This window comes from Symphalangus syndactylus, chromosome 21, assembly GCF_028878055.3.
Source record: "Symphalangus syndactylus isolate Jambi chromosome 21, NHGRI_mSymSyn1-v2.1_pri, whole genome shotgun sequence".
Lineage (NCBI taxonomy): Eukaryota > Metazoa > Chordata > Mammalia > Primates > Hylobatidae > Symphalangus > Symphalangus syndactylus.
Genome location: NC_072443.2, coordinates 53,636,376 through 53,651,352, shown reverse-complemented (window position 1 = coordinate 53,651,352; position 14,977 = coordinate 53,636,376). Strand labels below are relative to the sequence as shown.

The 14,977-nt window shown below is 43.2% G+C and overlaps 1 protein-coding gene across 13 annotated transcripts in view; it reads left to right on the top strand.

The window, feature by feature from the left end:
• The first annotated feature begins 1,106 nt into the window (after positions 1-1,106).
• The window catches only part of NR2C2 (nuclear receptor subfamily 2 group C member 2), a 103,373-nt gene continuing 89,502 nt past the window's right edge, over positions 1,107-14,977 (top strand). For 3 of the 13 annotated variants that reach the window (XM_063630275.1, XM_063630271.1, XM_063630269.1), the window contains exons 1-3: positions 1,304-1,426; positions 12,937-12,976; positions 13,319-13,424. The gene's annotated coding sequence lies outside the window, so the exon portion shown is untranslated. Of the gene's footprint in view, positions 1,427-2,226; positions 2,248-2,286; positions 3,360-12,936; positions 12,977-13,318; positions 13,425-14,977 lie in introns of those variants that run through there. The other 10 variants (XM_063630276.1, XM_063630273.1, XM_055260335.2 and 7 more) reach the window with 8 other exon arrangements.

Here is a 14,977-nt window from a genome sequence, read left to right as displayed (position 1 = left end):
AAATAGGTGTTTAAAACATTTCTTACCAAATAGAAATATTATAAGATTATGGAAAAAAAATACTAAAAGCTGGAGTCATCCTGATAAAAACCCAAATGGATAATGTGTGGAAAAAAAAGTTAACCCATCCATTCTGGAGTCAATATTTATTCTTAATAAGCAAGAAAACTGAAGAAAAAAATCAGTTAGTACAAGATCTACAGCCTGTAGCCTAAACACTTCAGGGCATTTAGGATAAATAAGCCCCTGCACCTTCCCAGGCAAGTCAAAACCACAACATAAAAGAGAGAAATATGTAAGGAAAACCTACAGCCCAAGAGTTTAAGATCAAGACAGGCCATTTTCTTCAAATAAACTTAAGCAATGCTGCTAAAAGCTGTTTTACACATCCCTATTACCATGTACTACTTTCAAATCTCGAGGAGGAGGGGCATGGAATTACACAAGATCTGGATCGTGTGTTTACTAAGAAACCAAAAATTATAGGTTCTGGGGCGTTTCAACACTTCACCTGAGATGGCCAGAGCGGGCGCACCTTTAGACCTTTAAAAGCTAAATTAAAAACTATCAGTACCGAGGAAGGGCCGAAGAGCTCAATACCCACCCAATATAACCCCCACTTCCGACCTACAGACGCTCTGCTGAGCGGCTGGGCGAATCCGTCGCGCCAGTCAGGGCCCGGCTTCTTCCATCAACAGACACTTTACGAGCCTTCCAGAAGCCCTGGCTAAGCGAGAAGCCAGGGTGAAGGCCGCCACTGCGAGGACGGTTCCCACCCAGCTGCGAGAAGCTCGCGGTTCCCCGAGGGGCGGGCCTGCGTCCGGATAACCGTGCGCGACGTCCACGAGTTTTTAGGATGACCAGCTCTTCAGCCTCTAGGCCCCGACGCGGGCGGCATTTAAGCCCCATATCCGCCCGCCCGGCCGCGGCCGACGGCAGCTACGTAGCCGCCGCCGCCGCCACCGCCCGGGGCCCCACAGCACACGGGCCGGATGGACCGAGCGCCGGCCGCGGCGTTCCGGTGCGCGCGCGCGCCTCAGCCAATCGCGTGCTCGCCCGCCCCCCGCCGCCGCCGCGAGGCTGGCGCTGGGAAGAGGAAGAAGAACATTCGCCCTCCTCCTACCAGCGCGCGGGCGGCGGCGGCGGCGGCACCGGGGTCACGAACTCTGACCTTTCACTGACAAAAACAATAACAAACCCCCCCTTCTCCGCGACCCCGGCGGCGCCCCCGGGCCCGTCCCCGCCACCCCGCTCCCACCTCGGCGTCTCGTCTTTCGCCCGCTGCCCCGCGAGCCCGCGGCCCCTGGGCTCCCGCCATCCGCCGACGCCGGGAGCCCGGGCTCCCCGCGCCCTGCCCTCCGCGCCGGGGGCCGCCCGCCGCAGACACGGGACCCGCTTCGAGGCCGCTTTGGCGCCAAATCCTGAGGTAAAATTGAAAGAGGGTCGGGCGGGCTCGGGCTGGCGGCGGAGGGGGCGGGCCTGGAGCGCGGACATGGAGGCGCCGCAGCGGCGGCTGAACCCGACCCTTTTACCTTTGCCACGGGGTGGCGGCGGCGGCGCCCGGCGCTTTGCATAGTGGGCCGGGCCGCTACCCTCCCCTCCCCGCCCGCGGCCGGGCGAAGCGAGCGGGTTCCCCCTGACCGGCCCGGCCGGCGCAAGGGTGGGGGCGGAGGGGGAATGGCCGCGGCCCCGCCTCACGGTTGGCCCTCCGCCAGCGCCGCCATTTTGTTCTCGATGGAGATGGCTTCGGCTGGGCGGGCTCCCTTCCTTCTTATCCTCCTCCTCCTCCCTCCTGCAGTCCCTTCTTCCCTCTCTCCCGGGCTTTTCACCCCTCCGCTTCTAGTCAGCCTTTGGCGGCCGTCGTAGCCCAACCGCTGTTTTTTCTGAAGGGGAGGGTAAAGGAAAAGGAGGAAGGCGGGTGCGAGGCGCGACCTCGTGAGCGACGGGTGGGTTGACCAATTGGCGCCCAGATAGGAGGTCCGGGGCCTGTGGCACCGCCCCGTAGGCTTTGCTGATTGGCTGAGGCGGAAGAGGGTTGTCCTTATGGGGCGCGGGAGCCCTGGCGGGGTGGGAGTAGAGGCCGGGGCGCGGAGTGGGGCCGGGTCGGGGGGGGCGGGGCCGGGGGCGGGGCGAGAGGGGCGCGGCAGGGTGGAGAGGCCGGCGCCTGGTCCTGAGTCCGGAGGTTGGCTGCTTCCCTCCGGCTGGAACGCGTCCCGAAATGAGTATTGAGGAACAATAGTAATAAAGGTGATGAAGCATTTCGAGTCCACGATGCGCTCTCGTGGGAAGAGGTTTTCGGAACCAGGACACTTTTCAGGGCTCCTGCTCGTTATTTCCCAGCGGCCTTGGCGAATCCCATAATGAGGCTCAATTTTATCAACTGTAAATGGGGGGCATGGGCATTCTTGCCAGGCCGGACCTCCCTTCTGAGCATTGTTTGTGGGGCTCTACTCGAAAAATGGAGTCAATGATAATTTGCGAGCCTCAGAGTCACTTGAAAATGGTGTTATTGTTAAAAATGGGATTACAGCCACCAGGAGAGGCTAGAGTAAGGATATTTGGGGTTTGAGAGAGCACAATTCGGGGTGATTCTCTTCTCATTCGTTCGCTGAATACATGTTGACTTAGTTTTTTAGGCACTGGGGATACATCTGGAGAACTAGCTGTACAAGACCCCTGTCCTCACTAGAGTTGGGGGCTGGGGGGTGAATAGACAAAGAAATAATTCCAGAGAGTCATAAGTTCTGTGGAAGAAAAGAAGCCAAATGACCTGCTGAAGAAGACCTGAGGCATTAATTTAGATGGAATGGTCAGGGTGGCCTCTCTGAGTAAGTGATGTTTGAACAGAGGAACCCAAGGGAGGAATGGCATTCCAGACAGGACAGCCCGTGTAACGGCCCTGGAGGAAGAGCATTTGATGTGATCCAGAACTGGCTGCTTGTGGCTGGAGAGCTGGTTGAAACTAGTAATTGTCCATTATCCCACTCTGTCTCCAGGCCAAAGGCTGTGAAATATAGCAACGGTAGTGAGGAACAAATCTTCAATATAATAAGAAAGTCGAGGAAAATACAGCCTTCATATGAATTACTGATGAATACATGACTGTGGAGGAGGGCCTCAGAAACTCACTTTACTTCCAGATTCAAATCCTTCGTCAGCCTCTTGTATACATTTTCAATTCATCAAATATTTCCTGAGTGCTACGAATACTCCAGGCACTATGTGCTAGGCTGGGAATACAAAAATGACTAAGACACTGGTCCTCAAACATGTGAATATGATTGATTTATTTTTTTTTTTTTTTGAGAACAGGGTCTCACTCTATCGCCCAGGCTGGAGTTGAATATAATTCTCTGTGTGTGAGTTCTCTCTTTTTCTCTCTTGAGATAGAGATATTTATACACATACATACACAGACATAAAATGTTTTAGTGTTGTGGTTAGCTACTCTCAACTTTTACTAGCAGTATGATTTTGTGTAAGCTACCTTTCCTAGCCTCACTGTCCTCATCTGGACAATAATAGAACCTTCCTTTCTGAACTGAAGATTAAATGAGTTAATGTAAATAATAGAGCTTAGAAAAGTGCCTGACATGTAGTAAATACTGTGTAAATAGAGTTATTGTTGTCATTGTGAAGTACTAGTATAGACATTGGACTAATTAAGTGATATAAACAATAAAATTTTTATGCAGTGTGGTGTAGGGGCAAAAACAAAATAGATTCGAACACCGAGATTCTAGTTTTGGCTCTGTGCTTTCAGCTAGTTACATGGCATCCAGGACAAAAGTTTGGAAAACAAAATAGTGGAACTAAATAGTACTAACCAAAGTATAGAGTGCTTTATGATTTACAAAACTCTTACAGGCAGTATGTTGTTCAGGCTCCACTAGAACCCACGTAATGGCAGAGGCTTCCTGCTCCATGTTTAAAAACCTTTCCAAGGCTTTTCATTATTTTCTTATCTGTGGTACTCCTAGCTTCCTGTGCTCTAGACACACTGGCCTACCTTCAACTTCCTTGACCAGTGTAGCTTACAGTGTAAGCTTACCCCCCACCCCCACCCTACCTTAGATATTGGCCCAAGCATCACTTCTTCAGGGAAGTTCTCCCTAATTCCCATTGCCAGTCTAAATCAGACTCTTTTTGTTTCTTTTCTTTATAATCTTTATCTCACTTTATATTACACACTCTATTATGTGATTATTTGATTAATGTCTGTCCTTACCACACTGTAAGCTGTGAGAGCAGAAATACATTTTGTTTACCATTACTTATCCAGCACTTAGAAGAGTGCCTGGCACTATTTGTTGAATGAATTGTTGATAATTTATGATGTCACTGATAACTAAGTTGCTGTACATTGATGGATACCTTTTATGTGAGCCTCTTTGGCAATTCAGATAGCACTGCCAGCAATAATAAGTCTGTTATGGTATTTGGTTGAATTTAGGAAGTGATTTCTGACAGATACGCCACTTCCTGGAGACATAAATATGGATAAAATGACCCATTTCAATAGTTTTTCCCACTAATTTTTTTATGATTGAATTACAAGTTTAACTACATGAAAGTTAATAAGTTCATATGTGAAGAAATAAATAGCCCAGCCGGGCGCGGTGGCTCACGCTTGTAATCCTAGCACTTTGGGAGGCCGAGGTGGGCGGATCACGAGGTCAGGAGATCGAGACCACGGTGAAACCCTGTCTCTACTAAAAATACAAAAAAATTAGCCGGGCGTGGTGGCGGGCGCCTGTAGTCCCAGCTACTCGGAGAGGCTGAGGCAGGACAATGGCGTGAACCCAGGAGGCGGAGCTTGCAGTGAGCCGAGATTGCGCCACTGCAGTCCAGCCTGGGCGACAGAGCGAGACTCCATCTCAAAAAAAAAAAAAAAAAGAAATAGCCCAAACATAATCATGTTATTTACTTTAACTGAAGAAACAAAGCACCAAGCTACCATGATTTTCTTGAAATCAAATATTCTGATTTTTGTCTCACCATCACAGGGGATTGGAGAGAAGGAACAAGCCTCCAGTGGGTTCGCAGGGAATTGGGACCTGAAAGTCTCTGTAGCCATTAATTTGGGATATTTATCTTTCTAAAGATAAATTGATTCATTTAATGAAATTATTGAAAATCACCTTTTAATTGCTTTACCAAGGTTAAAAGCAAATTTTGTTAAGTATACGTCAAGTTTCTACTCGAAAGTGTAGTAAATAAAACATTTGTATTAACTTATTTTATATTGTAAAACTTTTAAAATAAGATATTGTTATGGTATTTTAAAAATAATAATAGTTTAACTGTTTATTTTTGGATTTTTTTTTCTGTCTTGCTCATAGATTTTTGGTATCATTTGTTCAGTTCCTTAAGCTAATTACTCAGGGTAACCAAAGAACTGCTTGCTAGTTTAGTAAAACAGCTATATATTGTCTTACAGCATTAAGTTATTTATTACTTTCAGTAGTTGTATTCACAGTGACTTTGAAGTTTTGTTTTCATGATCATTCTTTTATAGAAAATCCCTGTGTGTAACAACCTCCTCACTTTATGAGGATGGCTGGAAGTCTTTTTTGTGTGTTTTTTTTTGTTTTTGGGAGTCTTGCTCTGTCACCCAGGCTGGAGTGCAGTGGCGCGATCTCGGCTCACTACAAGCTCTGTCTCCCGGGTTCATGCCATTCTCCTGCCTCAGCCTCCCCAGTAGCTGGGACTACAGGCGCCCGCCACCACGCCCGGCTAATTTTTTTGTATTTTTAGTAGAGACGGTGTTTCACCGTGTTAGCCAGGATGGTCTCAATCTCCTGACCTTGTGATCCGCCTGCCTCGGCCTCCCAAAGTGCTGGGATTACAGGTGTGAGCCACCGTGCCCAGCAGCTGGGAAGTTTTTAGCATCTGTCTCCAAGGAGTGACATGGCAGGGCAGTGCAGTGACAGAGCTTGGGCTATGAAGGCAGAAAGGCCTGGCTTCAGAACCTGGAGTTGGTAGCCTCTCTTGAGGCTTATAATTCCCCATTTGTCAAACAGGGAGGTGGGAGCCAGCATTGAGATTGGGGCCAAGGATAGCGGATACTTGTTTGAATGACTTTGAGAACAAGAGAGGTGAGTCTTCGTGGAGCAGCCCTGTCTTCAGCCGTGGCACTGAGCCACTGGTCTCCTGTGTCTAGCTGCCTGAGTGTCTCCGCATATCAAGGGCCCTCCGATGGGATTTTTATTGTTGAGTTCTCTTACCTATAAGCCATATGCTCCTTTAGTCCCAAACCATCTCCTATACAAATATCATCTTAATAAATACCACATGGGGGGGAGTCTGTGAAGGAATCCTAGAATCTCAGAATTGGAAGTGGTCTTAGACCTCAAGTCCAGCCTCATACTTGATGTAAGAATCCCCTGGTAGATTTTTGTTTACCTCTTTTTACTTTATTGCTAATTATGAGGGCCTTAAGTGATGCCTTTTTTCTTCCCTGTGCGATCATCATCTTTAACCTAATGGATACATTTGTGCTCCTGTTACACATTGTAAAAGATATCTTTTTCCTTATTCGTTGGAGGTTTGCTTGCCTTCAACCTGACATGCCAGAGGCTGAGATTCCCTGTCATTCTCTCCCATCTTGCCATTGTTTCCCCATATCCCACTACTGCTAGCCGAGGTAGCAGGCCTACTCCGCTTGCTCGCTTCAGGTCCTGAGTGCTAGAGAGTAAAGCAGCAGGAGCTCTATACCAAAAGGAAGAACTGCCCGGGAACAACAGCTCGACTAGCACAGCTCAACAATGATGAGGAGCAGGAATGACTAGAGGGATGAAATCCAGATCAGGGCATTGGCGTAGGCATTTGTTAAAGGGACAGTAAATGCAGATGCAGACCCCTGGTATCTGGAAGTCTTAGAATAGAAGGATGGGAGGTGAATTGTTAAGGACAGGGAATAGGCTAGCTCAGACACTTAACTGTTTTTTCTGAGTTACCCTTGGACTTCAGTTGGCCTGTAATGATAACAGTCAGCCTCAGAGGCAAGTGTGATTTTTTAGGGGCAATAAAAAGTACCTCCTTCACTGTAATAAGAGGCCTGAAGTCCTTTAATAGGAGGTGAAACTTTGTATTCCATAATTATTAACAGTACCTCCAAAGATTCTAATCCCTGAAATGTTAACATGTAGATGAAGAGGAATTTCATTCCAAGTGCCCAAGTGTAAAAGAATATTTCCCCCTGTTTGGGTTAGTGAGAGGTGTGAGAAAAGGTCTTGGGGCCTGGAAAATGGGGTGACTGCTGCTGAAAAGTGAAGAGGAGAAATGAGAGGCTGGTAGGGCTAGACTCAAGCTTGAAGGCTTCCTGGTTTTACAGGGAGCCGCTTTATTTACCTTTGTTGTTCATATATTGATAAAAGCTACGCAGGGGGAAAAGTTTCCTACCTGACTGCCCACCCATGTTCCTTAAAAAGAAAAATTCACATACGGCTAGGCGTGGTGGCTCACCCCTGTAATCCCAGCACTTTGGGAGGCCAAGGCAGGCGGATCATGAGGTCAGGAGTTCAAGACCAGCCTGGCCAGCATAGTGAAACCCCGTCTCTACTAACAATACAAAAAATTAGCTGGGCATGGTGGCAGGCGCCTGTATCCCAGCTACTCGGGAGGCTGAGGCAGGAGAATTGCTTGAACCCGGGAGGTGGAGGTTGCAGTGGGCCAAGATCATGCCACTGCACTCCAGCCTGGGCGACAGTGCGAGACTTCATCTCAAAAAAAAAAAAAACAACTGAGGCTGGATGGCTCTTGAGAAGTTACACAATACTAGCGGGCTTCATGCTGCATTTCCCCCAGTGGTATTTGTTGTATAGTGAATCTGATTAGGTATTATTTCTAGAACATTTTGGATATGTCATTTGTACCACACTCGTTCTTGTCCCCTGTCCCACCACTATGGTGTCTGTAATGCATCTTTTTATTAGGTTGATAAGATGACTAACCCTGGAATTGAAAAAATCATCTTTTAATTGATTGCTTTACCAAGACTAAAAGCAGATGTCACAAAGTATATGTCAGCTCTTAACTGGAAAGGCTAATAATTAGACTGTGTTGTTGACTTATTTAATATAATACAGATTTTTAAAAATAAAATAAATTTATAATACATGTTTTTTTCTAAAGAAATGATGTACTTTCTCGAGAATAAAAATTAAAAATAAAGTTAATTTTTAAAAATAGTAAAATTTTCAAACGAAGAAAAGATAGCAGTACATCAAAAGGCATGTGTGAAAATGTTCATAGGAGCACTAATCATAAGGACTCTAAACTAGAAACAATCTAAGTGTTCATCAGCTATAGAATGGAGAAATAAATTGGGCATAGTCGTACATTAGGATACTGTACGACAGTGAAAATGGATTCTCATGGTTATTACAAAATAATGTTTGGCAAAAGAAGCCAGACACACCAAAAAGTGTATTATAAACAGTGCAATAATATTATAAAGTAATGCCAATGGTATAAAAGTCAGGAGAGGGAAGAGAAGTTAATGACTATGGGAAGGGGTGTGAGAGGGACTTTTGGGGGTATTGATAATGTCTTGTTTTCTGATCTGAGTGGCATTTACATGTGTGTTCTGTGTATTCAGTTAGTGAAAATTCATCAAACTGTTCATTTATGATTTGTGCCTTTTTTGTTTTTTGAGATGGAGTCTCCCTCTGCCGCCCAGGCCGGAGTGCAGTGGTACGATCTTGGTTCACTGCAATCTCTGCCTCCCAGGTTCAAAGGATTCTCATGTCACAGCCTCCTGAGTAGCTGAGACTACAGGCGTGTGCCACCATGCCCTAATTTTTTGTATTTTAGTAGAGTCAGGTTTTCACCATGTTGCCCAGGCTGGTCTTAAACTCCTGAGCTCAGGCGATCCACCCACCCCGGCCTCCTAAAGTGCTAGGATTACAGGCAGGGGCCACCGAGCCTGGCTGATTTGTGCCCTTTTGTATTTGCGTGTCGTAGTTAAGTAAAAAGTTTTACTTAGTAAAATTGTTCTCACTATTTTAATTAATGTGATTATTGTGTAGGTTAAGTTTTAAGGGAAGAATGCGTTCAAAGTTCTAAAAGAACTGCCATGGTACTACCTAGGTGGAGCAGCCTCAGAAATTTCTGTTAGCAATACTGAAACATAAGTCACATATTAGGACTTAGTGGTTGTGTGTATCAGTTATTAAATAATCCAGCTTATTGATGTAAGCAATTTGTTCCCTTAGATAATTCTTTCCTGTCACTTTTTTTTTTCATTCCCTCCTTGACTTCCTTTTTTCTGGGAAATTATTTTGAAGGGCACTGTGATCTAGAGGGAATGTTGCGATTTTAGAGTCAAAGAGGCCTCAGTTGGAATCCTAGCTCCATCGCTTACTAGCTGGATGATTTGAAACGAGTTATAAGTGCTGAGTCTCAGAAAAAACTTCCATCTTCATTGGTGAGCTAATATTACATACTCAGAAGGTATGCTAAGGATTAAATCATGCCTAGTTTGATTTAGAGCACATTGTGGATGTCCAGAGAATTTATCCTGCTTTCCTTCCATCCATCTACCCTGGCTCTTATTGATAGATATGAAGAAAGTCCACATCACCCTTACACTTGGGCTCTTGGTAGGATGAGAAAAAATCATCCACAGTATGTAGTGACTTTTTTAGGGGAGGTATCCACACAGAAAATTGTAGAACTGCTCTGATACTGTAAATATATAAGAACTTCATTTAGGTGAAAGCCACTTCTCTTCCCTACTAGTCACTCACCCAACCTTGCTACTTCTAGCATATACATATCATTGCTGCCCTTTTTTACAATTGCTTTGAATATGGAAGAAACAACTTTCCTATGAAGGGTCACAATGGAAAAGAAATTACCTGACCCTAAAGCTAAGTAAACTTTGAGTCTAAATAAATAATTGGCTTTCCATTCACAGGAAGTATACCTAAACTTAACCTTAGAGGCATCCCAGTGAGTATGTTTTCTGTTGATGAACATTTGTATTACACTAAACCTGCCACTTGAATTCCATTTTCTACTTTCAAGTCTTGATCTACGATTGCAAGTTTCAAGCTATGCATTTCTTATTTTATATCCTGTCTCAGGCTAAATCCTTCCATTTTTATTTTCCCATGAATATGAACAGACTTCTAACAATCAGAATAATAAGACTTACACTGAATACCTTGTACCTATCAAGAGTTCTATGCCCAGTAGTATTTTGCAAGTAGTTATTAGGTGTTGGTTTATTTTTAAATATTTGTAAGATTTTTTTCCTAATTTAGCCCCATTGTTTTGCCCAGTTGTACAGTTTAACAGGGCGAATTACAAATGCTTTGTGTGTATGTTTTATTTTTTTATTATTTATTTATTTTTTGAGACAGAGTTTTACTTTTGTTGCCCAGGCTGGAGTGCAGTGGCTCAATCTCAGCTCACTGCAACCTCTGCCTCCCGGGTTCAAGCCATTCTCCTGCCTCAGCCTCAGACAGCTGGGATTACAGGCATATGTCACCATGCCTGGCTAATTTTGTATTTTTAGTAGAGATGGGGTTTCTCCATGTTGGTCAGGCTGGTCTCGAACTCCTGACCTCGGGTGATCTGCCTGCCTTGGCCTCCCAGAGTGCTGGGATTACAGGCATGAGCCACCGCCCCTGGCTGTGTGTGTGTTATACTACTTCCATGTGTATACAAGTTAAATTTCATGTGAGCCTTATGTCAAAATGAGAGACCTATTCCTAATCATAATACACATTTTACAGTTTGAGTTACTTTCAGATTTCTTTGAGAAAGCAAAAGTGGCACCATCACCTTTCACCAATAATAGCTACCATGTGTTGCATTTATATGTCCCAAGCACAACGCATACACATTTAAGATCTAATCTTCACTATAACCTCATATGGTCAGTATCTGAGAGATCAGCTTAGTGCCTGAGCCCCAGAACCCAATATAGTTGTTTAGCTAAGGAAATACCAAGACAGTAGATACTTTGCATGTTTTATTTATAAGCCATGTAACACATAAATATGGATGATTTGAATCAGTTGATTGTGGAGGGAAAGGCAGCTTCGCTCATTCCTGTTAATGAAGGCAGCGTCTCTCTGTCCCAGGACTTGTTCATTGTTACCGGAAACTGGAGATTCAGGTGTTTCCAGAGCCCAGCTTTTCACTGCAGTGAAGTCTGTGCCCTACTTCACTACAGAAACTCTGGTTGCAAGGTTTAGTTAGCTATCACTTTGTGAGCCTGGAAGAGCTAATTCAAAGTCATTGTTGTGTTCTCTGCTTCTTTGTTGTTGATGGGGTGATATCGATCGACTTGGATTTGAAAGAATTTCTTATAAAACCTGTCACATAAGGCCAACCAAGTATGATTTACTACTATCATTCTATGGTCTGTATTACAGTTTTTTTATTTTTTTAGAGATAAGGTCTCACGATGTTGCCCAGGCTGGATATGAAATAGTTTTTATATACTGTGCCCTGTTGTCATTTGTGTGCTATCCAGGAAAAACACACTACTTTAAGAATCCGCCCTCATCTTTAGACTTTACTATTGCTACCACTTCCTAACTGGCCTCCCATCTACAGTCTCTGTCTTTTCTATCATTTCCACACTGCAGTCTAAATTTTTTTTTTAAGATCCAGATATGAGTGCATCATAATTCTCTATTGTCTACAATGTCAGCCTCTCTCCTTCCCTGGTCTCTGTAATAATTCCACACCACATTGCCTGCCATTCCTCAAATATGCCATTCTTCCTCATACCTGCCAGTTTTGTATGAGCTGTCCTCTCTGCTTAGAACTCTCTTGTCATCCATCTGTCTTTCCTTGCTAAATTTCCACTCTTCCTTCAAGACCTAGTTTAAATAATTCCTCTCCTGTAACGTTTTCTTTGGTTCTCACAGGCGAAGAGAAATGTGTCTTCCTTGGGACACTCATAGCATTTGCTTTGCGTAGATACTTCAGTTTCCTTCATAAGTTCATCAAGGACAAGGACTGTTTATTCTCCTCTTTCTCCTCCTTGTTGTTAATTCTCAGCAGTCGGTTCATTGCCTAGTTCATAGCAGTTACTTAAGAACTGATGGAGGTGGTTGGACTTGATTAGTAAAATCACCAGAGGAAGATCTTCTGTAGCACTTTTTTTTTAACTTAAGGTACTCAGTATTATACTTCTTTTGGCAGCTAATCAGGTTCTTTCCCCTAAACATTATTGTGGGGGTGGGAGGCAATCTTTGAAGGTTAATAAGCTGAATGGGTCAAGTACTAGCCTTTAAGATTCAGGTTTCTGTACCAAGAGCGAGTTTAGTGTTCTGTCCACAGTGCTTGTTAATATAATGCCTTGTGTATAGTAACCACTTAGTGTTAGTTACTGCTATTAGTGTTATGCTTGGCTCCACCAGCCAAGAAGGTTGTTTTTAAAAGCTTTATTTCTATACTTTGTAGTATCAAAACAATAGGATTTTTTTTTTTTTTTTTTTCCAGATTGGCTGGGCGCGGTGGCTAATGCCTGTAATCCCAGCACTTTGGGAGGCTGAGGCAGGCAGATCACGAGGTCAGGAGATCCAGACCATCCTGGCCAACATGGTGAAACCCCGTCTCTACTAAAAATACAAAAATTAGTTGGGCGTGGTGGCGCATGCCTGTAATCCCAGCTACTAGGGAGGCTGAGGCAGGAGAATTGCTTGAACCAGGGAGTCGGAGGTTGCAGTGAGCTGAGATCGCGCCACTGCACTCCAGCCTGGCGACAGAGCAAGACTCCGTCTCAAAAAATATACATATATAAAATTGTGCTAGTGAAGATAGTTTTTCAAACTACATCTAGACACAACCCACTGTTCCTTGGAGCCTCTTATTCTAGTGGGACATCTCCTAATTGATAACCATTACCTGGTGGTACTTTTTCAAAGATGTATGACCTTCCTTCTCACTGTGTGATCTTTCTGTCTCTAGGACCGCCTATGGCTGCGGTAGCAGTGAGAGAAGCTCTCAGGTGAGAGTCTTATCCCCTGATGTTACCTTTTTTGTCTGGGTGCATTTTAGTTAAATGTCCACCCTGCCCCACTGCCTGACATCACTTGAAGATTTTGTTTTACTTCTTACATTGTGATATCCTGGAAGAAAAAGCCTCTGTCTTCCTTTTTTATATGAGAATAGGCTATGGTTTGTGACTTATTTTCAAAAGTAATAGAAAATACTTTTTGAAACTACTTCTCACTTACCTCCTCTGACTGGATTTAAGTCTTTATTGAAAGCACTTGCTTTAACATAGTTTCCCTTTCAATTTCTCTCTCACTCTTAGTCTCATTTTTTTTGTCTCTGCTTGTTTTTCCAGAAGGTGCACATTCCTGCTTGTTCATTTTTAAGCAGCTTCCAAAGCTGCTGTTGATGATGCCTGACGCTGCTTTGAAGGCAGAAAACCAACAGTGAGATCAAGAATTGTAAGAATTCAAGTGTATAAGAAAGGTTGCTGCTCAATTCAAGTGTATAAAGAGAGGCATTTAAGATGATCCAGGAAGTTGGTGTGGGAGAACAAGGTGGGGGGCACTTGTCCTATCAGAGAGCAAGACTTACGCTAACACTGCAGTAAAAAATAGTGGTGGTGACCAAGAGAAAGACAAAGAGAACTTAGTGGAATAGAATAGAGAACCTGCAGTTATATCCACATATATAGGAGAAACAGATAATGGCAGAGATGGCATTTCAGATCAGTGGGGAAAAGGATAGATTTTCCCCATATAGATAATCCATTTTCCAGAACTATTTCTGGAATAGAAAATGGTAAATGTATTATCTACATGGGAAAAAAATTAGTTGGATCCTTCTCATCAAATTCAAGAATCAATTTGCAGATGGATTGAGGACTTAAATATGAGGGGCAAAACTGGAACATTTCTAAGAAAATATATACAGTTACATTCCTGGGATAGGACAGGATTTTCATAAATGTACAAACTGTAAAAGAAAATAGGGATAAATTTAGCCTTATTAAATTTAAGGACTTCTATTCATCAAAAGACACCTTAAAGAAAGTAAACAGATGAACCACAGAGTGAGTGAAGATATTTATAACTTATCAACAAAAGATTAATGTCCAGAATACTTAGCTTTTCTAAACTTAAACAGATTTACTGCTTCTTCTCTGTGACTTAATATCTGTCAACAGATATTAAGACAATAGTCACCTGTTGTTAGATTTATCTTGGGATCCCCAGCCCTACCTGAAGTTGATTGATCCTGCAAATTTAGTGTTAAAGTGAATTATTACAGAAAGGTTTCTGTACTAGGCCTCCGTTAAATCAGATTGTCATCTATAAAATCCACTTTGACTCATAATTTGATGTATCAAGCCACCTCTTTTAGGGAACCCAATAGAAAGATACACCTTTCTAGTACTGTTTTGTTTCTATACTATTCAATAATATTTTCCTAACAATATTTCTGTAATAATTCAAATTCACATATTTCTTACATTGAACTATAGTTAATAACAGGAGAAATTCTGTTGACATCTAAAAGTGATAAAAATTATTAGTTGCAGCCACATGTTTAGATTTATTTTTTAATGTATAGTACCTACTGGCTATCCATTTCTTTAAAAATTCTTATTTTCTGTTTTGAGGAAGAATCAGACTCTAGACTTTTACATGCAATACTTGTATTTTTAACAAGTCAGTTGACTTTTCTTTGTGTTTTTTTTCTTCTAGAAACAAGTAAAAGTTAAGTTTTTACCATCTGTAAAAAGAAAACTTATCTCCTCAGTTTCAGACCTAATCATATTTTGTGAAGATGAGTAACTGATACTGGTGGTCTCATGTCATTGTAGAAGTTGGTGCAGTATCTGCTGTCACAGAATTTTGACTCCTTGAAGACAGGAGCCAGGTCTTTCATATTTGTCAGTCACAGTTTCATCCTCCTGTTTCTTTCTCTTAGCATTCTGGCAATAAAATATGTGAATTAGAATTATCATAATAGAGGTGGCTATCTAATAATA